Source organism: Cibotium barometz, chromosome 59, assembly GCF_041138505.1.
Source record: "Cibotium barometz isolate CiBa-2024 chromosome 59, ASM4113850v1, whole genome shotgun sequence".
Taxonomy (NCBI): domain Eukaryota; kingdom Viridiplantae; phylum Streptophyta; class Polypodiopsida; order Cyatheales; family Cibotiaceae; genus Cibotium; species Cibotium barometz.
Window position 1 is genome coordinate 13,129,303 of NC_141104.1, and position 27,827 is coordinate 13,157,129.

Genomic DNA, 27,827 nt, shown 5'->3' on the forward strand with positions numbered 1-27,827 from the left:
AAAATTAAGGGTCAAATTGGTGTCCGGCGCTCCTTGTTGCAGTTATACTTATTATGTAAACCCCCATATGAGATTCCTTTAGGCTAAACCGTCTTGTACATTATCTAACATGGTTAAGTATAGAATATAAATCGCATACAAATGACACCCCAAAACATGCATAAAAAGTCCCAAAATTGACCCGAAATCGACATATCTAAATTACTAAATTTGTGACCAAACTTAATCTTTTATGTCGTCTAAGTATTTCCTACTTTTCAACATTAAATATAGATGCTAAATAATCACCCAATCAAATGGATCTAAAAATATGTACATATGGGTATGTTACAGCAAAAGCACATGGCTTAGTATTTCATGTGGTAGGTGCTTGTGTATAGCTTATTTTTTGACAAACTATGTGAAGAGAGAGAGAGAGAGACAGAGTGTGTGGAACTAGATTAGAAAGAGAGGGAGTGAGAGTGTGTGTGAAGATATAGTAGAGAGAGAGAGAGAGAGAGGTTTTATGTATGTATGGATGTTTGTGTACGTATAATATGGGAATGTATAATTATACACAGGTCTAAAGTAATAGTAAAATACATACATATTTTATAGATTTAGTTTTCTATATATTATATCATGTGGTTGTACATGGCTACATTTTGTGTTATATATATACATACATATATATATATATATATATACATATATATATATATATATATATCTAGAAACTAATTTTATAGAATCTAAATATATATATATTGATTTTATAAAATTAGTTTCTAGATATTTTTATTATAAGCAATGTACTTTTGATAGTGCATAAGCTACAAAATGCAACAAGAAATGATGCACTTTGAGCCCATACCAGTGTGACTACACTATAAGAGGAATGTAAAGATAACATTTATCTGCACTCTGCGAATTTAAAGAAATGATAGCATAATCAACCTTTCAAGAATAGTTGAAAAATGAAAGTTTTCAAAATGGAATACAAACAACATTATATGTTGTCACCTCACCGACAAAAACTTAACAACTACATATTAAATATCATTCAAGCACATCTAAAAATATATAAATAAATAAAACCTCACTTGAAAAACAAAACCCCACAAGTATAGTTCTAAGAAGGAGTTGAAAGGTTATAGAGTAAACTTTCACCTACTTATCTCCTGCTATTCTTATAAACGATTAATGAAGCATCAAATGGATAAGAGAGAGAGAGAGAGAGAGAGAGAGAGAGAGAGAGAGAGGAAAGATAAAGAGATTTCTTTGTGTGTGTGTTTGTGTGTGTGTGTGTGTGTGTGTGTGTGTGTGTGAGAGAGAGAGAGAGAGAGAGAGAGAGATTGAGAGAGAGAGATCAGTATGGGGTAACATGAAGAGGTAGAGAGGGAGACACATGGATAAGGGGCAATGTGAAGAGAGAGTAGCTGCTTGATTGTAGTTAGAATGGCCAATATTAGAGAAAGCTTTAATTTACAAGAAAAGCACACATACACAAATGTATATGTAGACATGTGTATCATGATGTGATTGTTACACATGGTTTGCCAAGAAATAATGTTGTGCTTTGCAATGCTTTGATAAATATGTATGCCAAGTGCAGTGCTCTGGCATAAGAACAAGTACTTGAGGAGGTCCCTTCTTGGCATGTTGTCATTTGAAATGTACTAATCATGAGATATGTCAAGTGAGCAGCACTAAACTTTTTTTAATAGATTGAACACAAGTGTCTTTCCAATTACATGTTGAAAGTGTGTTGTAGTAGAGGAGTAGCTGACAAAGAGAATTTATGTTTTCATGATATAATTTGGCATGATGTCTCTTAAAAGGAACTTATCCTAGGATATTTCTAATGAGAAAGGTTTGGATTGCGTTAAATGCATGAAGCATAAGGGTTTTTCTCCAATTGTGGTCACGCTAAAAGAGTGTGGTAGCATAAGAGCGGTTAATAAGGGGGGGAATCAATTCATGATGTAGGTTTGGATTGCGTAAAATGCATGAAGCATAAGGGTTTTTCTCCTAAAAGAGACAGTGTGTGTGTGTCTACTGCCAAGAAGCTATGTGTATGAGAGAAAAAGAGTCTACTAGGAGCATTATGTGTGCATTTGAGAGAGAGAGAGAGAGAGAGAGAGAGAGAGAGAGAGAGAGAGAGATTTCAAAGAGATAATGTTCACATTGCTATGGTTTTTTTGGATACTTTTGGTATTTCTTCAGGGTTATAGATTAATATGCAGAAATATGCTCTGATAAGTTATACTAAGAGCAAATTGCTTGGTTTGGGATGGAATGGACAGGTCATACAAAGGGGATGCATCACACGCCACTTGGGTTATCCAATTGGAGTTGATGTTGATTCAAAGGCTTCATTGGCATGGATTTCTGCAAGGATAAATGATAAATTTATGTATTGAAAATCTCAGGGTTGGCCTATGAATGTTTGGTTCAAAGTGGCACAATGTGATTAATATGATATCTTTTTTCTTGCCTTTATTGCCATGGACAATCAAAGCTTTGCATCAGATACAACAGCCAATTAGATTAATGCTATGGAAAAGAGCAAGAAACAAGCCAGGGCAGACATGGATTTCTTGGAAACATGTTACTACTCCGAAGACAAGTGGAGGGGCAGCCGTGTTTGATGTCAGATTACATATGGTCGCTAGGAGATGGCCTTTATTGCAAGATATGTGTGTATCTCAAGAGCCATTGGTGGTAATGGCTAAAGCCCTCATAGAGGAGGTTGCACTTGTGCATGATGGTAATACCATGATTGATGGTCCATGGTGGGATGTAGTGAATGGTTCCCAACAGGTTCAAGTGGTGGCTTCACCTCTCCCTTCTCATTTGATGATCCCATGGAAGGAGGTGTTGGCATACACTAAATGGAAGCCTTCAAATCAGTGGTTGCCGCCGTTGAACTCTATGGCAGGTGAGGTGTTGTGTGGCTACTTCAAGACTTCTAGAGTGGCCTGATAAAGTTGTTTAGCCAAAATTCATCGAATGGCTCGATTGGGACTAGTGAGAATTATGGATGCGTTGTTGCCATGTAGAGGCCGCTTATTGTCTTTTCAAAAAATCCGTCAATATTTTCAGGTTCCACGTGGATATATACAATTATGGGAGAAGGTGAGAGCAAGACTTACACCATTTTGTGATATTCCTCAGTTGGAGGATTAGCAACCTTGGTTAAATTGGGAATTTCAAAAGCCTCGGGACATTGTCCAGCGTACAACAAATCAAGTGTACCATATGATGATGAAAGATAAGTGTTGGATCATTGAGAAGGCTAATAGGGTATGGAACATCAGGAAAAGTAGAGCCTAGTGGAGGAAGTAATCTTACAGGGCTAGTGTAACATACCTCCGAGATTAACCAGGTTATGATTAAAGATAATCCTAAGTTTTGGACAGTAATGAATTCCAGCAGGTTTTTAGCAATTCTTCATAGTTGGTAAAAATTCTGTGTTGAAATTAAGTGAAATTTCAAGATTGAATTTTCAATTAGTTAGTGTGCTCAAAGGAAGCCTTTAAGTGTGTATATGGACATGCAAATCAAAATTTGATAAATAAATAAATAAAATGTGACCTATTTTCGGAGTTTACTTTCACATACAAGTGATTTTGGCGATTCTGCCCACGATAGGTTGTAGACCGCACATGTTCTCGTAATTTTAAGTATCAACATAACTAGTTTCTGATAACTCGACGCAAAGTTATACATGTTGCAGGTTGCAATCCTTACAGCAGATCTGGGAGGCTTGTCAAATCTTTAAACAATTCTTCCACAACTTCTGGAGAGTAGACATGGATTCCCAATCAATCAAGGCATTATCAAATATATCAAGGAAGTACACAAACACTCTTTTTATTATTTTGCTTTAAATTCTTTTGATATTAAATAAATAAATCGATAAGTGCATATATGAGGGAATCCGAGGATATAGGACATACTTAACGATGAGTAATTCTTGACTGTATTAATTATGCATGATCACTTTCGTGTATGCGACTCATAGAATAAACACTTTTGGAGATAAAGAATTAAAAGATAGAATATTTAACTAGTTTATGACTAGATTCTAGATAAAACCTTTATTAGGGGCTATTTTGTGAAGAGTTTATCTTTCCCTACGTTTAGAATCAGCTTTTTATGTAAACATGAAAGTTTTAGACAGCAAGAAACTCTACAAGAGTACATGAGACTCTAGAAAGCCAGAACCCTTTCGTTTTTGAGTTATTCGAGTGCAAAGTGGGACACTTAACTGTTTTTGACAGTTTTATGCTGAAAACACAACTTTGGCCATTTTGAATGCTCTCAAAGAGACCTTAGAACTCATTTTTAGACAACCATCACCGAGATATATTTTATACACCATTAGAATTCCTAAAACTTTGTCGTTTTGACTTTTCTCTAATTCCAAATAGATTGGAAGATATTACTCTCCTAAAGAGACCAGTTGTCAGGCTTTTCCTTAGAAATTGCTATTAAGATTGACTATCTTATCTATATAGACTGGATGGACTAACGCATAATAAGAATAGTTAAGACTTAGCTATTAGTGACTAGATATGATCTCGTTGGTTAGAATACGATACTTGATTATGTTAAAAACAAAGATTCTCATATGACTCGAAAGAATTAAAAGACTAAGAGAAGTTAAGGACTGTTTGAATTAAAAGTTTGTTTTATACTTGAAGCTGATTTTGATTTATTTGAATATGCATGACTTGAAAGATTATGGACTAGAGATAGTGTAAGATGATAAGTATGACTTGTGATTGCTTTGTTTTGAAATGAATGATTGATATGTATGTGTATGAATGATTGATATGCATGTGTATGATGAGACTCAACAGGGAACGCTGGACAGAGAACGAGATTTATGCTCTCTGGGAGCCATGTGGTAGAACCCAGAGAGGACGAGATTCAAAAAGAGGCATACCCGGGATAGCCGCAATGTCCATTGTGGAGGTTGGGTGGACGGGCATCGGAGAAAGCCCTAGATTGGCTAGATTTTGGTCATTATGACTAACCATGTTATCGAGCATGGTGATGATGATAGAATCTTAAGGTAGGCACAAACATTATGATTGATTGAGATGCTATGCTTTAATTGATAAGATTTATATTATATGAATGTTTGTTTGAGATTGTATGCTTCTTTGCTTATGTGATAAGAATCTTGGATATGGCATGCATGCGTGTTTGCTATTTGAGAAGGTTAATTTGATTGTATTGCTATGTAAAAATAGCACAATTAAGTGAGTTTTAATGTTTTCTTAGATTAAGTTGTACGATTAAGATATGGCTAGATTCGGGACCGTCATAGCTACTAGCGGTCTAAGATTCCATATCAAGGGAAGGTGTTCCTATGGCGCATGCTAGTTGGAGGCCTACCATTGGGGGACCAATTGCAAAAGGGGTGGATTGCTTTTGATAATTGTGTGTTTTGTACTACATGCTTGGAAACATGCCCGCATCTTTTCATTTCATATCCGGTGGCAAAGAAGCTGTGGGATTTCCTTTCTTGCATATGGATTCCGTTGACAGATAGGCCCATAAAGGTTAAAGATTGGATTTTTGGCAAGATTCCAAATGGGCCGGATAGCCCAAAACATTCAGTTTTCTTTCATTTTTTAAGGTGGACAGGTTTGCGGCATTATCTGGTTAACTAGGAATGCCTTCATATTTGATGCAAAAGTTGGTATTACAACTCACATAGGTTGTATAAAAGGGCTACTATTGTGGCAAGTCTCTTCCTTGCGGCCAGCTTATTTGGTGGAGAATGACACGGCTATATATTGGATGAGGATACTCCGAGTTACACCTGTGGTTCGGAGTAATTAGTGAGGGAAAGCTAGTACATCACCTGGCGGGCCGGTGGCCATTTTGTAAAGTAATTTTGGTAATATATATCTTCTATTACTACAAGAGAGAGAGAGAGAGAGAGAGATGCATCTACATTTTCAGCAGAGAGAAAGAGAGAAAAAAGAAGAATAATGGCCAGAGAGAGAGAGAGAGAGAGAGAGAGAGAGAGAGAGAGAGAGAGATACATCTGCATTTTCAGTCGAAAGAAAGAGAGAAAAAAACAGAATGATGGCCCTAGAAAGTGAGTAAGTCAAAGAGAGAGAGTGTGTGCAGAGAGAAGACATTTGTGTACGAGATGGAGCAAAGGATCTATGGCGCAAAAGAAGCTTGCACAGAGGAGGCGGCTCTAGTTTTGTGAAGAAAATTCTACCCTATATTAAAAAATCTCATTTCTCGATTGCTCATTGGCTCAGATCTAGTATTAAATCAACCTTTTTAATTTCTCAACCTTTTTAATTTCTCATTGGTTGAGAAATTTTAAAGCTAAAAACTCTCTTGCTCTAAAATTATGATCTTTGCTCCCGAGTCTGTGCTAAAAGCCTTTTCACATGCAATTGAGCTTTTGAAAATTTCTTCTTGAGTAGATGAATAATGTTGAACAAGTCCACAAAATGTGAGTGTCAAGCGCCTCATAATTGTCTTTCATTGGCTAAGCACCTCATAATTTTCTCTCATTGGCTAAAAAAAAATATTAAATGTATTGGTTCAAAAATATAAGTTTTTCTTATTATTAATTTTAAAATAATCCAAAAAAATGTATGCTAAACCTTCTAGCTATACACATCAATGGAAGCACAATTTTCTTTCATATTCATCGAGTGTGGCTTCATATTTATCTAGCATTTTGTTAATTGACAAAATTTTAGTTGAAAATTCATTGCCTTGAGTTTTTTAAAATTATTAAAGCAGCTTCTTAAATGATTTTAAAGTAAGAGTTTGGAAAGGTAAATTTTTAGCATTGTGGGAATGGAAGAAATATGGATAGGTTTCTATAGCAAGTACAATATGGATAGGTTTCTATAGCAAGTACAATATAAATAAAAAAGAATTGAGATGCATTTACATCAATAAAGGGGAAGTGCCAAATCTTTTTGTGCATGCCATTTCTTTACAATAGAATTAAATGTTGATTGTGGCGCTCTTACAAAAGTACAAGTTCTTGACGAGTCGTCCATCAAGAACATTGTCTCTTGGTCTATGCTAAGTGTAAGCTAATTTCCCATAAAAGCCAAGGTAGTAATGCTTTGATCTGTTTCAAATAGATCATGCATCCTGAACATGTGACAAGGAGGAACAAATATACGATGAGATTTTGGAACCCATCATAAACGGGTCAAGCTACTTACATATAAGAGGGAAGGATCACTGACTTTCTATTTTTTGCATGCCAAAAAGCCTTCTTTGTAGAGTCATCTTTTGAATGGTGTGCGGCGTGCCCATCTCCTACCCGTCAGAGACGGGCCATGCCACTAGTCAAAATGCAAAATATAGACCTTTATGGTTGATGGGCATGAAAAATTACAAGCTATAAAATACGTGCAAAACCATGGAAAATGTCCATGACAATTAGCATCAAAAATCAACCCTGAAGGAATGAATTTCTCATCCTCCCTAGACAAACATTACCATATTGATTCTACAAATTCATCCTAGTCGATGTGTGGACATCCATCTTTCAGGGCCAATATCAACAATTTTACTGGTGTTTATTTGTTTACTCCAAAATATTTCCCCTAAGGCCTAACATTGCCTATCGTCGATGTGATGTGCTAGCTTTTATGGGAAAATGCTTTAAACTTTTTTTTAAGACCAATAAATGTGCTTGTTTAAAATATTAACTTTGTGCTTTAAACTTTTTTTATGACCAATAAATGTGCTTGTCTAAAATATTAACTCTGTGTACAATACATATTATAGCCGAATTCTCAACCCACCAATTTTTTGGCCATTTAAAGCCCTTATGCTAATGGACAAAGGAATGGTTGTTATTGCCTTTGAGCTCTTTTATTAGCAAACAAGTATTTTATTAAGTCTTTCAATTCCTGAATGCTTCTTTTCATTATGGAAACCATTGCTTTTGATGCATGCATCTCAACATGGTATAACAGGGGAGTTATGGTATTGATCCATGCATCTCAACATGGTATCAGAGGCTCCCCTCTTGTTCTAGGTAAGCCTTTTGTAGCTCCTAATTTTGGCATGCTTATCCTTCCCCATTTTCACCAACTCTTCTCCTCATCTCTCTAACTCTTCTCTTCATCTCTCTGTTTCTTTTCATGAGCTAACTAAAACAATTGAAAAGCATGCAACGCAATTGTGCACATTGACTGAAGACTGCAAGCAGTCCGACTATAGCAAGCTTGTAGCTTGTCCATACTCTTTGCTCTAAGCACACAGTTGATCTCTGTGTCCAGTGCTAAGAAGCTCAGAGCTTTGCAAGATTAACTGTGAGGGGAAGGCATGGAAGGTTTTTGGATGCTACTAGTTCTTGCAACAGAGGTCGGTGGTCGTCCTTGAGTGAAGCACACAAGATTGGTAGAACCAGTAGAGATCGGTGGCCATCATCGGCACGAAGAACAAGCACAATGCTCTCCTCCTCGTAGCCTTAATAATAATAAAGTTTACCCTTAAAAAATTTGATGTGAAAAGTCTTAAGAACCTTTGAAAAAGTGTTGTTTTAAGGGCAGATTCATATGCTGACTTCACACAGTTCCTTCACCATGCCTTCTTCATATACATCCTCAAATCAAAAACCTAAGATTATTAAAAGAAAAACAAAAAGAACCAAGCCCAAGCCACATTATTAGAGGTATGCCAAGGCTTTAGTTTTTTTATACTTTCTTTGCAATAATATGCTCTTGTATGGTGAGAGACAATCCTAGAAGCCAAGATTTAATAATTTTGTAAGAGATCTAGACACTACCTTTGAGTCAAAGGTAAGATCTTCTCAAAAATGGCATAACACTGCTTCCCATTGAAAAGATTTCAGGTCATGCCTTCCACACTTCACAAGACAAAATGAAATTTCTCTTAATGAAAGGTGTTTGGGGCATAGTCAAGGTCAAATTCCTTAGTCTCAAACTAGAGATGGAGAATTTTCATGGCAAACAAAAGATGACAAACATTAGCCATGATTGTTCTAGGACTTGATAACTATATCCATCATGTTGGGAGTTATGAGTCATCTCAAGTTGCTAAGAAAAATTTGGACAAATCTTTTGGAGCAAGGACTTAACATCAAAATTTCAAGTGGAGTGAGTAGGTGTGTGTAGATTTCAACAAGGTTGTGTGGTTGATGAATCTAAGCAGCACAACTAAGGAAACAACGTAAACAATTTCAAGTGGAGTTGCAAAGCTTCATTAAAGTGGTGGTCAACACATGGGGATAATTGAATATCGTGTATTACATGGTATTCCATAAGATTTGTAAGGTTTGCACTAAAGATATATTCTCAATATGCATTTTACATAAATGTGGTTTTGTTCTCTGACTACAATACATATTGTACGTGCATGGCACATGGTTCATGAACACATATGGCTCGCTTGACATGTGGAGTACCAAAGGAAAGGAAAAGAGTCATTACCTTGCAAGAGGAGTGTACTTCACTAACACATGACATGGAGGCAGTAAAACTCGCATAAACTATCTTAAGGATATGTTTGATTGGTTCTTTTGATACACCTTTGGTAGAAGCATTTCAAGGGAGAGAGCTCAAAGGTCCAAGATGGCTTCGCTTGCCAAGTAGATAGGGAAGGGGAAGAAAGCACCATGGTGGAGGGTGGAGACAGGTGCCATGGAGGATAACACAAAAGAGAGTCTGAAAAGTTTGGGCCCCTAATGATGTCTAGCGTTTTGGTTATATGGTTTAGGGTTTTGGTCTAGGGTTTAGGAAGTAGGTTATAGGGCTGGATCTTCCAATGCTTATAATAAGTAGCCTCCTTGGGCCCCCCTCTCATTTTCCATTCCATTTCTTCTCTAAGTGCTCCTTGTCATGGCAGCCATGAGAATTGAGGAGCTTGCACAATATTTGCTTGACCTGTAGCTACCATTTCTAATTGAGGAGGATGTCGCCTCCCTATCCCATGAAGCACGCTTAGAGAAAGGGAGATTGTGTTCCCACATCTAGGATTCGAAAAACCTTGGCGGCCGCATTGGCCATAATTCTTGGGTAAGTAATGTGTACTTAGAGCATCATTGTTTCATGGTGTAAATGTTTTATGATTGCAAAACTTGTTTTGCAAGTTTGTTGTGTAAACCGAAGTACATTCCACCATGTCATGGGTGGTAGAGCTCCTGGTGACCCTGAAATGCTTCAAGAATACCAAGCCTTGGCTTTGCGTTATGCCACAAACATTGCACATCGGGAAGCTATGGTGCATAACTTTTTCAAAGTACTAGAGTCCCCTGCTATTTCAAGCACAATTAAATACAATGTAGCTCTAAGCTTTCTCCGAATGATCTATTTACGTAGTTAGAATCTTGTAAGGGATAGAATTTTGATGCCAAATTTTGGCTTGTAATACTCACTTATACTCTCTATGTAATACTCACTTATACTCTCTATGTAATACGATACCAATAAATGAGAATTTTGTTTTTTGCCATATATGGATTCAAGTGTCGTTTTGCCACAATTTTTTGTTTTTCCAAGTGTCATTTAATGTCAATGTGAGATCCCACTACCCCCTCCGCGCACCGAATTCACGATTGCTGGCAGAGCGGAAGCAGCTCCCTCTTGCGCGGGGCAGGGTTTCCTGCTCAGGGCCTCGCCCTCGAATGTCCCCGGGCACGAGACTAAGCTGGTGGTCATTCCGAAAACCGAAACCGGGAAAATTTCCCATGCCCGAAAAAAGAGGACGATTCCACCATTTTGAATTTCTTAACAAATTTTTCTAACGAGGTCAAGATACTGAACTAACCTTCATCTGAATAAACTAGATAGAAGGGAAACTATTACAGACTAAACTTGAAGGAATCAACGCTTTTTTCCTAATTGAATCAGGCACAGCCATTGATCTATTCATTTGAGAAGTCTTCAGGTTATTATTTAACTATTCGATTTCTAAGCGTATTCCTATTGATCAAATTTTTTATTAAAACTCTACTGATTCCAGCCTAACCCCATCTGGCCCATGGGTTGGAATTGGTAGAACCAGACAAGTACTCACCCACCCATAATTGAATGTCTTTCTTAACTTTTGCTTTAGAATACAGATATGCACACACTCCTCTTTAAACTTTAATTTATAAAACAATCCATTGACGAATAATTATTGGTTACAGATGTCATAACTCAAAATTTCCATTAAATCCTTGTTTCTCACAAAATAGTATCACTCTGGACTCTCCGTTGAGACCAACAGGTCAGCAACGAGATCCAGTAATAACAGATTACAATAATTTTCTCATCATCATACATATATATATCTTCCACGACATATGCATGGGTGTCCTACGCACCGCGAGCCCATGCATCGCCTGGTCATAACCCTCCAGGATCCTCCTTAGGTGTCTTGGCACTTCACTCAGGGACCGCTTCATCGGCCCTCTCCCATCGTACCGGAAGCACACCATTTTACACCATACCTAGGCTAGTCAAGACCTGGGCAGGTTTTTTCCGCGAGTCGTCCTTTGAACACTCCCCACGCCAACTGTTTGCAATTGAACTTCCCTTAGAAATACACATATACCAAATGCTCCCTCCAGCATTCTAGCGTAAGACAGTCCTTTAAGAAAATAGGGTTTCTATGTAAGTTTTCAGTTTTGATTTTCTTTTGAATACAATGAGTATATCTTAATTCCGTATCCCAAGACTTCTAGATCACAGGTCTGGATTCCCAAGCAGAATTCAACGAATTCTGAATTCTTGATCCTCAGATCAAAATCAAAGGTCTCAACTTAGTTTTAGATTCGGTGGGTGATTTTAGTGTAGATTACTGTACAGGTCACATCGTCTTTTGAAGAAACTAAGGAAGGAGTTATGTCTTGGTCATAGTCTGATTCAGGGTTTGAGTCTGGAAAGGTTCTCCCTGAATTATCTTTCTCGAAGGGTAATATTTCAATTACTACTTTACTGAATTTCATTCATAGAGTATTTTGCTTAACTGAATTCAAAACTTGTCACGAATTCCTATGAGGAATAAATTAATCATTTATCTAAAATTCCGACTTCGATAGTTTTTCTAAATTTTCTCATTACTACCATCCTAGAGAATATGAAACGGTATAACTTTCCTTCACTAAGTATTTACTTATTCATTTTTCAATATTCATGGGATTTTAACATAGGATTAAAGAGAACTCTTATTTTGATATAAAAATTATGTATGCATCTATTTAGGCATAAAATCCAACTTCTATGGAAAAAACATTTTTATATAAAAGAAAAATCCTTTTATGCATCTATTTATGCATTTAAAAAAAATCAATTTTGATGAAAGTAACACTTTTATAATTAAAAAAATCTTTTATGCATCATTTTATGCATAAAAATCAATATTGGTGAAAACAACACTTTTGCAATTTTAAAAAAAATCTTTTATGCATCATTTTATGCATAAAAATTAATATTGATGAAAGTAACACTTTTACAATAAAAAATTTTCTTTTATGCATAAAAATCAATATTGATGAAATTAACACTTTTATAATTAAAAAAATCTTTTATGCATAAAAATAAATATTGATAAAAGTAAAACTTTTATAATAAAAAAAATCTTTTATGCATAAAAAATCAATATTGATGAAAGTAACACTTTTATAATAAAATAAAATTTATTTATGCATCTATTTATGCATAAACATCAATATAGATGAAAGTAACACTTATATAATTAAAAAAATCTTTTATGCATCATTTTATGCATAAAAATCAATATTGATGAAAGTAACACTTTTATATAAAAAAAATTCTTTTATGCATCTATTTATGCATAAAAATCAATATTGATGAAAGTAACACTTTTATAATAAAAAAAATTCTTTTATGCATCATTTTATGCATAAAAATCAATAATGATGAAAGTAACACTTTTATAATTAAAAAAAATTCTTTTATGCATAAAAATCAATATTGATGAAAGTAACACTTTTATAATAAAAAAAATACTTTTATGCATCATTTCATGCATAAAAATCAATATTGATGAAAGTAACACTTTTATAATAAAAAATTTCTTTTATGCACCTATTTATGCTAAAAAATCAATATTGATGAAAGTAACACTTTTATAATTAAAAAAATTATCCAATATACATCTTTCTATGTATAGAATTTAAATCTAATGAAAATCACTCTTTTATTAAAAAAATCAATATGCATCTTTCTACGCATAGAATCTAAATCTAATGAAAATCACTCTTTTATAATAATAATAAAAATCAATATGCATTTTTCTATACATAGAATTTAAATCTAATGAAAATCACTCTTTTGTAATAAAAAATAATCATTATGCATCTTTCTATGCATAGAATTTAATTTTAATGAAAATAACACTTTTATAATAAAAATATTTTTAATATGCATTTCTCTATGCCTAGAATGAAAATAACATATGTATAATACACAAACGATGGGGATTACTCTTTTTGAATAATAAAAGATAAAACTTATTTCATAAAATTTAAAAAAATTTTGCCATAACCTCCTTTGTATGGCTGACCATTTTTTAATTTTTCCTAACCTTATATTACTTAAAATTTATCCCCAAATGGTTTAAAGCATTCTAAATTAATCAAATTCCTCTTTTAAAAGAGAAAGAATATGAAAAGTTTAATTCTAACAATTTGATTGCTTAACTAGGATAAAGAAAGGTTGAATTTAGGAATGAAGAGAGGGGGAAAGCCTTTCCAACAAGGCATAGCATCAATTTATCATTTTAAAGATAACAAAATTTAGAAAACCATTAAAAGAATAAAGAAAAAGTAGGATTTCTAACTTACATGAATTTCTGGGAGCTTTCCTTTGGCTTGATGGTCTGAGGGATCTACTCTTGTTTGCAACAAGAGTGGCCACCAATTCTTTAGAAGAGGGAATGGTCAACAACTAATGAATTATTAATAAATTCAAGAGTTTTTGGCTCTGGGGAGGAGTAGAGTAACAGTGCATAAAACACTAGCAAGACCAAGCACAAAAAGCCACCAAGTATGAAAATAAACCAACCATACCACAAAATCACAATTTCAATAAACCAAAATGCCTATTTAACAAACCAAACTACTATAGAAATTAAATATATTTATAAAACTCGGTAACGGAGTGAGATTAGAAAACAACTCCAAAACGGAGTGAGATTACAAAACATTTACCCAAAATGGAGTGAGCTTACAAAATGGACACTTCTAGGTTAGGTCCCTTGAGCCAAAGTGATGTCATCCTCCCCCAATCTGAGGATACCTTGGTTATTGCTTCTAGCCGCCTTTTCCAACCTATCCAAACACACCTCAATGTAAGTGAACCATGATAATTATGAGCAAATACGCTTGTTTAAAGAGAAAACAATTCTTACCTTGCTGACTTGTAATTTGTAGCAAGCATTGCTGACTCCCTCGTACCCCAAGACGCATAAGTGATGAAAATTCAATAGGATCCAATGCTTGCTTGGTTGGACAATCTCTACCCTCACACTTGGTAAGCATATCGAGAGAGATATGGGCTCCACAACCTCCTCTTTAGCTTGTAAGGGAACCCATGCTCCCTTCTTCCTCATCCACTTCTCATAACAAAATTGAATGCACAAAGCGGCACATGCTCACAAGGATCAAAAGCAGACACTGGACTGTACTACATTGCACTTGGAATTCTCCCCTTTGTGCTCCCCCTCCACAAGGTCCCACCCTTGTCCAAGTAATTTGACCATCTCTTGAACACCCATAACCTTGCACATGTACATGGTGGGCCTTTATGTACTCTCAAAGTCCTAAAACATGTGGATAAATACATGCATAGGGCATGCCCAAGTAAGACCCCACTGATCTTGAGGCCTGGGTGTAAAAAAGTCTTCTATATCACTAGCCATCTTCACCTTAAGAGCAATCATATTCCAAACATCAAGCATTGGCCATTCATTGCTAGAGAGGGAGAAGAGGAGGGGATCTCTTCAAGCTTACCAGACCCGTTGGCCTATGTGGGCACTACATAGTTGTGTGTGTAGAAGAAACATTTTTGACAAGCAAGGTTAGAAGGGGTAATGTTGGAGACTATTCCATCCTCTATATGAGCATGAACGACATAGAATATCCTTGTTAGGCTTCGTACAGGCTACTTCACATAGAAGTTGAAAGAGAAAATATCTTGAAACAAACAAACCTATCAAACGAGGTTGAAAACAAGAATCCATGTAACCAACCTACTAGAGAGAAATCCATATAGTTATAAGGAAAAAGAGAAGTGTGCCATTAGGGCGGCAATGAAATATCCATTCCTGAGTACACATGTTGTACAAGGGCCATCAATCCATCACGCCTTGATTCCTTGTTTGAAACCTAGAAGATTCCCCTTCCAATGGTGCTCAACCACATCTCGACGTCAAACTTGATGGAGTCTAGTGGCACACTGGGTTGAAAATGGACCCAATCTCTATTTTGAAATTGCAGCCCAATCCAAGCATCATGCTCAATTCTCCCATTTTGAAAGAGCATAGACTTTATTGTGTGTCTTGGCATCTTCGCCTCGATGAAGATGCACTACCCTCCATGGTTGCTTATGCTGTAGTAATTGGAGAGACAGGGAGAGAGACATAGGCATGAATAATTGAGTGTAAGGTGATGTTGGAGGAGATAATGGACTGTAGAGAGAGAAAATGGAGGTGAAAAAATCTCTTTTTGATACAATATGGTTTGGTTTGGGTTTTTGGGGGGGGAAATCACTTTCTGGGAAAAAACATATTTTTAAGGGTTTTTTGACCCACAAGATTGATGGGGACTGAAAATGATGGAGCCCCCTACTTTTAGCTACCTACCCTTACTTTATAGAGCCACCCCTCCCCGATTTATGAAGGCCAGATCTTACTTTTTGAACCCCACATTTGTTTTAATGAGGAAGACAAGCCTAGTTGCCCCTACTTTTGGAGGAGACCAAATGTGCACACTTCTCTCTTCCCATTGGTCCATTGCTAATGAGGGTAATTAGTAAAGAGACCAAAATATTTCCAAAGGATTTCTAATGAAGAATTACATAGACAAATCATTGTATTACTAGAGTGATGGCATAGCCCAACATACAATGCAATGGTGCACACAGTTATCGATCCCCTATCTCTCAACACCATGGATCGTTTCCCTTTACTCCTCTACCTCTGCCTGGGTACTACCCATTGGCAAGATTAAGTTACAAGGTTTTTACAAGAAATAAGATTCATGCGCGAGAGTTTGTTGCCCAATGCATACACCGGGGCAAGGCTGGGTGGCGGTCGACGGTTGGATGCCCCCTAACATTGGCATCAGAGAGTGATTATTCTTTGAATTCTCTCACCAATGTTGGGAGAATACGCAACACTCACAAGATACTTGATTAGCTGGTGTGAGCGCGCGTGCTCAACATGAGGAAGAAATGCCTCCATCAATGGCACATGAAGTTAAATAAGATTTGGGCATGGACAAGATGATGGATGACTTCTTTGAGAAAGAAGGAAAGGAGGAGAATGATGCCTTAATTGACGAAGATCAATTATTACAACAAGCCGCTTGCACTCCACTCTAAGAAGGGTGTGCGTACTCCACCCTTCGTGCGACCATGCAGTTGCTAAGCTTGCAAACCATGTATGGTTGGAGCAATGCTAGTGTTACAAGTCTCTTTCGGTGAGTCCTTGGAATTTGTGGTTAGCCCGTCACAATTTTGACGGACTTCCATGAGAATGACAACATTTATGCTCACCCATGATACGCCATGGGAGCCGACTACCCTAGAAGTGCATATATAACACGGTGTCATGCCAGTAGACTGCAAGCACATATATACAATCGTAGATAGCAGCAAATAAAGCTGCGAGTCACAATCAACGCGAATGGAGCGAATCGCTTTCGTTACATTTTTCTGGTTTTGTCTGCTCATAGGGGGCGCCCCAAGTAAGCATTGTTAATTCCTGCATCAATTATATTCATGTATTCTCTCCCTTGATTTGCATGCATGTGTGCAGAGCTCATATAAACCTTGCTTTCTAGAATTATCTAAAGCCAAACATGTGCATGCACAGCCTACTGTAGCATGGACAAGAACATGCACGTGAGACATTTCGTGTTGGACGACGTCCACGCCAATGTACAAAGCGCCCACATACACAACGACTATGGGTGCAGGGTGACGGACGTGGTCTTTCGGTGTCACGGCTGGATGCAAGAGATGGTGCAGGACCCCAATCTCTTTAGGGTCTCTGGGGATGATGGCTTTTGTAACCTTGGTGTGAACGGCGATCCAGTCTACTCAGTCAGCATCATGCCCCACCAATTGAGCTTGAGACACTATGGCGTGGCATCCAAGTGCATGATGTATCTCGACAAGAAGTGAGCTTGAGACACTATGGCTTTTTTAGCAGTTCGGGAGGACTTGAGATTGATTGAACGCCTCCCCAATACTTTGCCAATAGTTCAAGAGAACGGTGCGGTAATTTTACCTAAAGCACTTGGGATCTTGAAAAATATTGAGGAGAAGAGAGTGAAGGATAAAATTGCCTCCTTTCATACCCCTATGGGTATCATGCATTCTTTAAAGGGGGAATTCACAAAAACAAAGAAGAAAAGAGCAACTCAATTGTATGGTCTATAAATGTATGATTGGCACAAGATGTTTCAAGTATGTTCAATTTACATATATAAGTGGCATGATGGCCTTTCATTGTAATTACATATCATCGATTGCAATGTTTTGTGTTACATAGTTCATTCTTCCCATATGCGTTAAAGGGTGTGGAGATCAAAAAGTGCGTGAGGCCATCTACAAAATGGGGGCGATGGTGAGGTATGAAAAACTAAATTCTAACATGTTGTGCTAGTTTGTAAGACATGTCATGCTAATTAGATGGACTCAACTCCATCTTAGGTACATAAGTTTCAAGGAGATTCATCCATCCACTATTGATGCAGCTTGAGTAATGGCAGGTGTGCATGATAGAGGAGAACCTCCTAAGAACTATTGATGCAGCTTGAGTAATGGCAGGTGGAGGCGGTGTGTATGATAGAGGAGAACCTCCTAAGAACTATCCTCACTAGTCAATTACATCTTATGGTACACTTGACAGATGAAGTGTCGGTGTGCGATGCTATGCATCCTCGGTGGATGTTCGTCCTTGAGCATCTCTTGAAGACCTTGAAGGATTCTATTAGGCCAGAAGGAAGCATGGAAGAGGGTTAGTTAGTGCAAGAAGCATGTGTCTACATTGCAAAGTATCTCTCGCTTGGTTATTATGGCATGATTCAAATCATCCTAAAGGTTGGATTTAGGACATTCCAAATTTTTATATTGGATGTGAAGTGGTTCAAGGATATGTGTGGAGGTACTCAAGCAACCATGAAAAGGCATCCAAATGGATTTATGGCAATCGATTCAACAAAAATTTGGCAAATTGGGAGGGACACATTTGTGCTACCTCACCATTGTGAACAAGTAAATTCTAACCATAAGCTTTTATTATATCATACTTATGCATGTTTAATTTACACTCGATGTGCTTCTTACAAGGTTGTGTTTCATGTGGATAATATGAAGTGGTGGTATGTCGTACAAGTCACTCCTCGTTCTTCAAAGAGCATTTTTCAAGGTAGGGATGTTAAAGAGCTCATCGACAAAGTGGCAATGGAAAATAAACATATGGAAGATCACGTACAAGATGAAGAATGCCAGATACCACCAACTAATCAAAATGAAGGTAAGCATTGTTAATTCTTGCGTCAATTATATTCATGTACGCTCTCCCTCGATTTGCAAGCTCATATAAACCTTGCTTTCTAGAATTATCTCAAGCCGAACATGTTGTGCGTACATAGCCTGCTGCAGCGTGGACAAGAACATGCACGTGAGACATTTCATGTTGGACGGCGCCCACATACACAACGACCGTGACGGACGTGGTCTTCTGATGTCCCGGCTGGACGCAGAAGATGGTGCAGGACCCCAATCTCTTGAGGGGACGATGGCTTCTGTAACCTTGGTGTGAACGGCGATCCAGTCTACTCAGTCAGCATCATGCCCCACCAAACCGCGATCGTCCACTACTACAGCTCCGTCCGGATGGAACTACTGCCCGATCAGGGCTTATACTACTGCAGCCGCAAGCAGGGACCTTGCAACCCCCTTTAGAAGCAACTATTGGTGTTGTCCACTCGACCTACAATCATGCTCCATGTTTATGCGCCGAAGCACCTGTTACTTTGTGTGTTTGATTTTATGAACATGGACCTTAAAAACTTTTACTCTTTATATGGCAAATCGCTAGGAATTTCAGCAGACTTTTTCACCACTCATGAAAGTGAACTCAAGCAAGAGGCTGCACAAGATAGATGGAAGACCTAAACGTATAATAAAAAACATAAACATAGAAGCGTGCAACATAAGCATAAACATAGAATAAATATGCAACAAAAAATCATAGAAATGGTAGAACCATAGAACAATGTCATAAAAATATAATATTATCAAGTGGGAGAGAATAATATGAATACTACATATCTCCATTTTATAATTCTCTCTCTCACACACATTTTGATTGTTATCACCCCTCAACAACAGTCACATTTTTATTATTTTGAGGCTCGATCATTTTTATTACTTTTGGTTGCACATGGCCATGATTCGTAGTAATGTGATCCTGAAACACAACAAAACTAACACAAGTGAAACACAATTTAGAAAAACAAAAAGGTTATAGGTTTAAGACTCTCTTGCCATGCTTGCTAAGTAGGGCGTCCATAAATAATAATCCATCCTTCTTCATGCACCTTTTCAAAATAGACAAGTTAGCATACATGGATTTGATAGAAGATGCAAGAGATATTGGGCCAAACTCTTAAGCAATTATTCAATTTGCGAGTCTTGATTTAATTCATATTTGATTGTAGTACAATACATTTTGTGCTTCTTCTTCTGTGATATTGGGATATTTTTAGCTCTCGAATGCCTCATTTTTTTTTCTAGTACGTGGCTATATTTGCAACTTTAGCCGCGTATTAGCAATGCACGAATATAGCCGAATGTATAATTGGGCACTGTAATTGTGTACACCCTGCGCACCTTCCTGAGTATCCTTTCTCTACTCTTTCTCTTTTTCACATGGCTATGCTTCCCATCTCTTGTAGTGCTTGCTTGCAAAACCACAAGAAGTGAGTGCCACGTACCAATAATTTGAGATGTTGTTACATGAAATGCACTTACGACGGGAGGCTTTGAACTATTTTGAACCCATGCAACTTAAGTGTCTCTCAAGATGCAATTGCATTCACTTGCAGCTCCTTCTGTGATATTGGGATATTTTTAGCTCTTCAAAATACTCTCTCGAATGTCTGAATTTTTTTTTTCCAGTATGTGGCTATATTCGTAGCTATAGCCGCGTATTAGCAACGCACGACTATCGCCGCGTGTATAATTTGGCAATGTAATTATGTACACCATATGCACCTGCCCAAGTCCCCTCTCTCTAATCTTTCTCCTTTTCACGTAGCTATGCTCCCTATCTCTTGTAGTGCTTGCTTGCAAAAGCACAAGAAGTGAGTGCCACGTAACAACAATTTGAGATGTCATCACATGCAATGCCCTTACGACGAGAGGCTTTGAACTATTTTGAGCCTATGCAACTTAAGTATGTCTCTCTAGATGCAATTGCATTCACTTGCAGCTTCAAAGCGACGTTGGACTAGAAGAGAGCACTGTCGGACGTGTGCAGTTGGGTGGATTCGTACCTCTTGAGGCGACGACTACGGCACGGGTTTAGACGACGATGCTACATGAATGTCATTCTTGACAGACTTCCACTAGAATGATTACATTTAGTCTCGTAGATAAATATGACATGGGAGCCGACTGCCCTCAATGTGTGTACATAACACGATGTCATGTGGAGCTCATTCTGGAATTGGCATAATTATAGATTCCACTAGACTAGATACGAACTACAAGCAAGCGAGTACAACCAAAGGAATCAGCGAGCCACAATCAACACTTTCATTAAATTTCATAAAGTTAGGTCAAAAGATAAACTAGAAATAAAGTAGCTCTCACTTACAACAAAGGAAGAGCATAGTCACATCAAGAGCCTCCCAAATTTAAAAGAAACCATTTATAGAAAAAACTTTACATGTGCCTATAAGCGCGGCTATGCATAGATGGTGGCTACTGTTATGCATATAACTGCACATATAACTATGCTTGTAGCAACATGTATAGTCACACGTGGTTAAAGCTACGAACAATGTGATTTTAAAAAACGGAAATAGAATGGGGGAGAGATGTGGGGACACATCCCCACATCCCCACATCTCTCCCCCATTCTGTCCCCAATTTTTTTTAATCACATTATTTAAACACTACCTAATCACGCTTTTTTAAAAACTAGTGCTCTTCCTACCTTCATTTTCCAATCCATCTTTACCCACTATATTTTCAAAGATCTTAATAGATACGTGCATACTCTGCTCATCAACTTCTCTTGGACAGTTCTGCATTTTCCTTACACTACATAGATCACATGTTTCCATTATGCATTTGTAGCTATGGAAGCTAATTCCTGGAGGCATTGGGTAGAGTATAGAGTCCCAAAGAGTTGTGATACTCTTACTTGTGCTTTGTGAAGGCATCCATTGTTGGCATTTCCATCAGATTGAAGGCATACAATGCAATTGCAAGTGCAAAAAGCCCATGGATTGCAAATTTCTATGTTTGTATGTGATTTACTACCTCATTCATAAAAATGATATATGTACATGCATAATACAGCAGCAAGTGTAGCGATCCATCAATTTTCAGACAAATAAGGGTTTCAAAGACTCAAAACAACGTTGTGAAATTTGAATATATGGGTACTTTCCATTGAACCTTAAATAAAGCTCAACCTGAAATTAAGTTATAATGTGTTAGATATACCAAGCAATATCTAGACTAATTTAAATAAGCTTTTAAATTACCCGTGACTCACTTGAGGCTCCTCAAGAATATGGATTGGATATTTCACATATCAACATCTAGCTAGTCTTTTACTACAAACATCTTTTTTGTTGGGGGACACCCTTGTCTCATCCATCCAGAATTGAAATGCTATATCTTTGACATCTTGATGGATGCGGGTTTTTTGGCCCGACATGTTTGTGACATGTGGATATAGGAAATGATCCATCAGCTTCATTTGTCATTGTTAACTAATGCTTGGTTGAATATAAATGTCTTTGTGGATCCCCATAAGCTTTGAAGCTTGTGGAATGCTCGTGTCAATAATTTGCTCCCCGATTTCACCATTCACGAACATGAAGAGATCTGATTTATTCATGAAAATCTCATCTAAAGATCTTGGTAGCTTAACATGATTTAAAGTATTGCAGATGTTTCTTAGAATAGCCGATTCCATTTCTTTGATTTTTGGCTAGACTGCGTGATCTTGAAACAAGGATGTCGAAGAAGTTGTTGAAAGATTTCCTTTCTAGTACTTGCATCCATCCCCATTGTTAATTTATCAAAGTGTTATACCATAGATTGGCATATCTTCCATTTCTTCTGTTCATCTACCACTATAGTATTGCTTTCAGTCACCATGTTCATCATTCTCGCCCGTTGCTTTTGCTTTTGAAGAGCCCAATATTCTCTTAGTGATTTCCTACTATTTATATAAGCTTCAATTTCAGCTTCTATATTTAAGAATATTGAGATGCTAGACATTTCTTCAATTTGCACCATTCTTGTAGTACTCTCAAGGACTTCAATAGTATTGTACTTTTCAATAGTACTCTCAAGGACTTCAATAGTATTGTACTTTTCAATAGTGTTATACTTTTTAGCAATACTTTTCCTACAACATGAAGACCATTTTTTAGTACTTTCTAGTAGTGATGAAGTGCTTTTCAATAGTGCTGAAGAACTGTCGTGTGTGCTGATTATGCTACTTCTCAAAGTAAGCAAGTAAAAAGTTTTATACCTGCATTACCAATGCTTCTAGCAATGATAAAGTACTATATTGAATTGAGCTACTAGCCATTTCTTCAATTTGCCCCATTGTTGTAGTACTTTCAAGGACTCAGTAGTGTTGCAATACTCTTTAGTAGTGTTACACTTTTCAGCAGTACTTTTCCTACAAACATGAAGACCATTTTTTAGTACTTTCTAGCAATGATGAAGTGCTTTTCAGTAGTGCTGAAGACATGTCATGTGGTGCGTATGCTACTTCTCAAAGTAAGAAAGTATAAAGTTTCATACATGCTTGATGATGCTTCTAGCAATGATAAAGTACTATTGAAACATATACTTGCAATCAAATGTTCCAAATGACCTAAAGAGAAGATCTACGATGAGAGATGAAAAGATCTAGAGATTGTAGGAAGAGAGACCCTCATTCATGTGTGGAAAGAGTCTAGACCTCTAGCATAGCTCGCTCACAAAAGAGAGAGAGAGAGAGAGAGAGAGAGAGAGAGAGAGAGAGACATGTAGCATAGCTCGCTCATAGAAGGAAAGAGAGAGAGACCTTCATTCACATGGGAAGAGATGCTTTTAGCATAGCTCGCTCATAGAAAGAAAGAGAGAGAGGCAGATCTACTTTCACTAAGTTGCATTCAAGTGTGTTTGTCTAATTGTTGTTAAAGACAAAGAGTGATAGACCAGGGCCACACTAGGTCTATTTTCAGTAAGTTACATGTAAGTGTGGCAACTAACCTTTGCCTAATCACCATGCAATTGCTAGTGTGACCAGTAGCTTGAACTTGTAAAAATTTGGACTTTTTAGTACTTTTCAAAGCCTACTTTTAAGTGCCAAAAACTGATGTCCTTGACATTCCTTTCTAGGCCAACTATACGTGCTTTCATGGGGCTACACAAATGCAGATTGGGCTTCTAGTGTCTTAGATAGTTATAGATACATGGATACACAAATGGAGAATGGGCTGATAATATCTTAGATGGGTATAGATACATGGGTACACACATGTAGACTAGGCAGATAGTGTCTTAGGCATGAGATCTACTAGAAGCTTTATGTTCTCTTTTATGGGAGTGATGTTGTTAGCTTGGATTAGCAAGGATCAACCCAACAATTGCTTTGTTGAATACATAATCTAAGTATAGGGATACTGCTATAGTAGTATGTGAGGTAGCTTAGTTAATAGAAGCTACTTCAAGATATGGGTGAGCCCATAGATACGTTAGTTGTCATTTTTTGTGGCAACATGAGCAGCATATAGTTGGCCAATAATTGAGTGGATCAAGCTAAAAAAAATCACATTGAGGTGCATTATCATTTCATGAGGGAGAAGGTTCTAACAGTAGAGGTGATGTGGATTTGGTTTATGCTAGCATAGAGGATCACGTGGATAACAAGTGATTGAAAGCTCACTCTCTACCCTACATTCTTCTCAAGAAGGGGGTTGCTAGAACCATAAAAAAGAAAAATCTAGCTTTGGCTTTTTGTACTTGCATGCTTACATGCACAAAGCTCATGGATTACTATAGAACTACCTAGGTTTCATCTTGATGGACGTTGGAAGCATATGTAGTACTCGAAAGAATTACGACAAGTTGGTTGCATGCTGCACTAGCAGCGAGGCCCACAATGACTCATTGTTGTTTCTTTCCACACACAACCACTTCATTCTTTTTAAAAAAAAGGAATTTTATATCTGGAATCTGGTCCTGAATTCTAAGATATATTCAAACCCCCTTCATCCAATTCTCCCTCCATGTCAAGGCCTCCTGAGAGACAAAATTTACGGGCTTGTCCTAGGCATACCCGGGTTCGTAAGCCCTATTCTTGCTACTCACCTAGGCATGCCCAAGTCCAGTCCTCTCATCGGCCCGTATGAACTACACGTCGATGGCTTGGCATATGGCTACTCTTTCCTAGCCCTTTCCATTACATCAATGGCTATCTCGACTGCAAAAGCATGTGGCTCTATATGCTCTAGGATGATGGCATCACTTTTGAACATGGTTTGCTTGGGATCTCTTGGTCTTTTCCTCCCTCCTTGGCTCCACTTCCACCCGTATGGTGGTCTTCCTCTTGGTTCTGATCTAGCATGTGCCCTCTCTTCTTCTATAGGTGACTTCATCTGGTGAGGGGTGTTGGAAGTCATGCCCTATGCATGGGCTATTGCCTCCTCCCCTGGATCCTCACATCATAAGATTCTGCCACTTCCTATTTGGGGTCTGGATGAGGGGATTTTTTGTGGCACTGACTATGCTCCCTGGGCGATGCTTTGCCCTTGTGTTATTGTATGTGACACATCTAACTCATTCATAAATTTAGCAATCTCATCACAGTTAGATGGTTGCACAGCTCCTTCCTGCTTGGTAGCATGAATCAAGATCCTCCTATGATGAGCAAAGGCTTTCTCTTTCTAGATAGATGTGTTCCCATGTGCTCTCTATTCCTGAAGCCTTTGCTCTACTACAGGGCTTCTTTTTCCTTCTGCTCCCTTTTGGCCCACCCTCGGAAATCTTCAACCATCCTTTCCTTACCCTTCATTTCAGCAACATGGGCCTTCCTCATGGTCTCCACCTACTCTTGCCTTTTCTTGAGTTCAGCTCTGGATGCCTTTAGCTCATCCACGTGTGTTTTCCTTATGGATCCACTTGATCCTGTCTATTCTTTAGATTGGCAAAGGCTATCACATCAGAGTGATGTTCAGCTCATTAACCGTCATTTTTTCTCCTCTTCCTCTGGTGTTCTTGGTAGGGGTTGTGGATTCAATTTCCTTCTTGAGGGCTTTTATCGTCAACCCTTCCTTCCTTTGTTTCTCCTTGTACTCTTCCATTAGGCCCTCTAGTTCTTCAATATGGGCGCTTAGTGCGGCCTCATTACCTGCCCTCTCTTCCAAATAGCCGTGACATTGATATCTACATTGATCTTTCTAATGCAGATGAACATGGTTCTCATACTCCTCACTCATGAGATGATGACATTGAATTTGATGCCTTGTCCATTATTAAAGACCACCTGTTGTTCGCATGACAAGTATACGTGTTCTTTTGGCATTTGCAACTCAATTTGATTTAGAAATTCATCAAATGGATGTTAAAAGAACTTTCTCAATGGTGACTTGAAAGAAGAGATATATATGGAACAACCACTTGGTTTGGTTATCCTAGGAAAGGAACATCTCGTATGTCATATTCATCGAGCTCTCTATGGTTTTAAAATTGGCTTCTGATGCATGGTACTTAAAGATTGATGCCTCTCTTCAATCACATGGATTTGCTTCGTGTTCTTCTAATCCAAATTTATACTTGAAAAATGACAATACCACTTATTTATTATTATTGCTCTATATGTGGGTGATACCATCTTGGTTGCCAATAGTTTATCCTTCCTTCTATATACTAAGAAGCTCTTATCATCATCAGCATTTGAAATGGTGGATCTTGGTGAGATTCATTCTTGTTTTGGCATTCAAATCCAACGATCTTGTGAGAACGGTATTTTGCTTCTTCGACAAACAAAATTCATTACTAACGCTCCTGAAAATTTTTTATTGGTTGATGCACATCTAGTATGTACTCCTATTGTTATACATTCTGCTAAGAATTAGCCTTCAAAATATGATCATCCTTTGATGGATGATTGCCCATATGCAAACCTGGTTGGTTGGCTGGCCTCAATACACGCCTTGATGTTTTTTTCACTACAAATATTCTTGGTCAATATATTTCTCGGTCTTCTCATGGCAATTGGATTGAAGAAAATCATGCTTTAGAGTATTTAAAGGGCACTAAAGATCATGGCCTTGCCTATCATCAATAGGCATCTTCATCTTACTCTTCACCTTTATGCTTAGTTGGTTATTGTGATGCTAATTGGGCAAGTCCTCATTATTCAATGAGATCTACAAGTGGAAAATTTTTTTAATCTCCACACCTCCTAAATCTCCTCATGCTACCCTTTATTCTCTCCAAGTAGATACTTCTCAACTTTTCACAGGTTCTCTCACATTTACACATTCTCTTTTTACAGCCTCTTGCTAAGGGCTTGTTCCTGCACACACCCTATTCACTTGTATATTTCAACACTAATCAAAGTGCTATGAGTCTGGCAAAGGACTATATTCAGCATAGCAAAACCAAACACATTGCTGTTCATTATCACTATCTTCACCATGAAGTGAAGAAGGGATCTATTATGGTTGAATATTGCCCAACTGATTGAATGGTTGCAGACATTCTTACAAAGAGACTTGGTGAAGCTCGATTCACTTATATACGCAATGAACTTGGAGTAATAGCAGCAATTTCTTAGAAATTCATCTATGATCATCATTGTATATATTCATTCAAAAGTTTAGACACATGTAGCACACATAACATTCATCCATGGTTTATGGACATCGTTGTATATATATATTATTCAACACTTATCACATTCACGCACATGTCGATTATCACATTTGTATATAAATATTCACGAATGTATATATAATCTCTGTTTTTTCCCTTGTACTCCCCAAAGGTTTTTTCATCCGCGTGAATAGAGACCTTAGTTGATCAAGGGTGTTGGACTATATATAGCTCACCCTAGCTTGACCTAGATCTCGCCTATATATACCAATGCACTATCAATAATACACACTACTTTGGGAGCGATGTCTCCTTTGTAGTGGATCTCGAGCATTGTGCATCCGCGGCTTCTATTTCTCTGTGTGTTGCTATTGTCACAAAGATATTGAAAGGGAGAGGGATATTGAGAGGGAGAGAGAGAGAGGGAGAGAGATATTGAGAGGGAGAGGCAAAGTGATACAGAAGAAGAGGTAGAGGTATATTGAGAGATTGAGATTGAGAGAGAGAGCTTCA

General features: G+C 37.5%; 1 pseudogene; it reads right to left on the reverse strand.

Moving 5' to 3' along the window:
• Positions 1–22,081: 22,081 nt before the first annotated feature.
• On the reverse strand, positions 22,082–22,718 carry LOC147605492 (uncharacterized; annotated as a pseudogene).
• Positions 22,719–27,827: the final 5,109 nt, after the last annotated feature.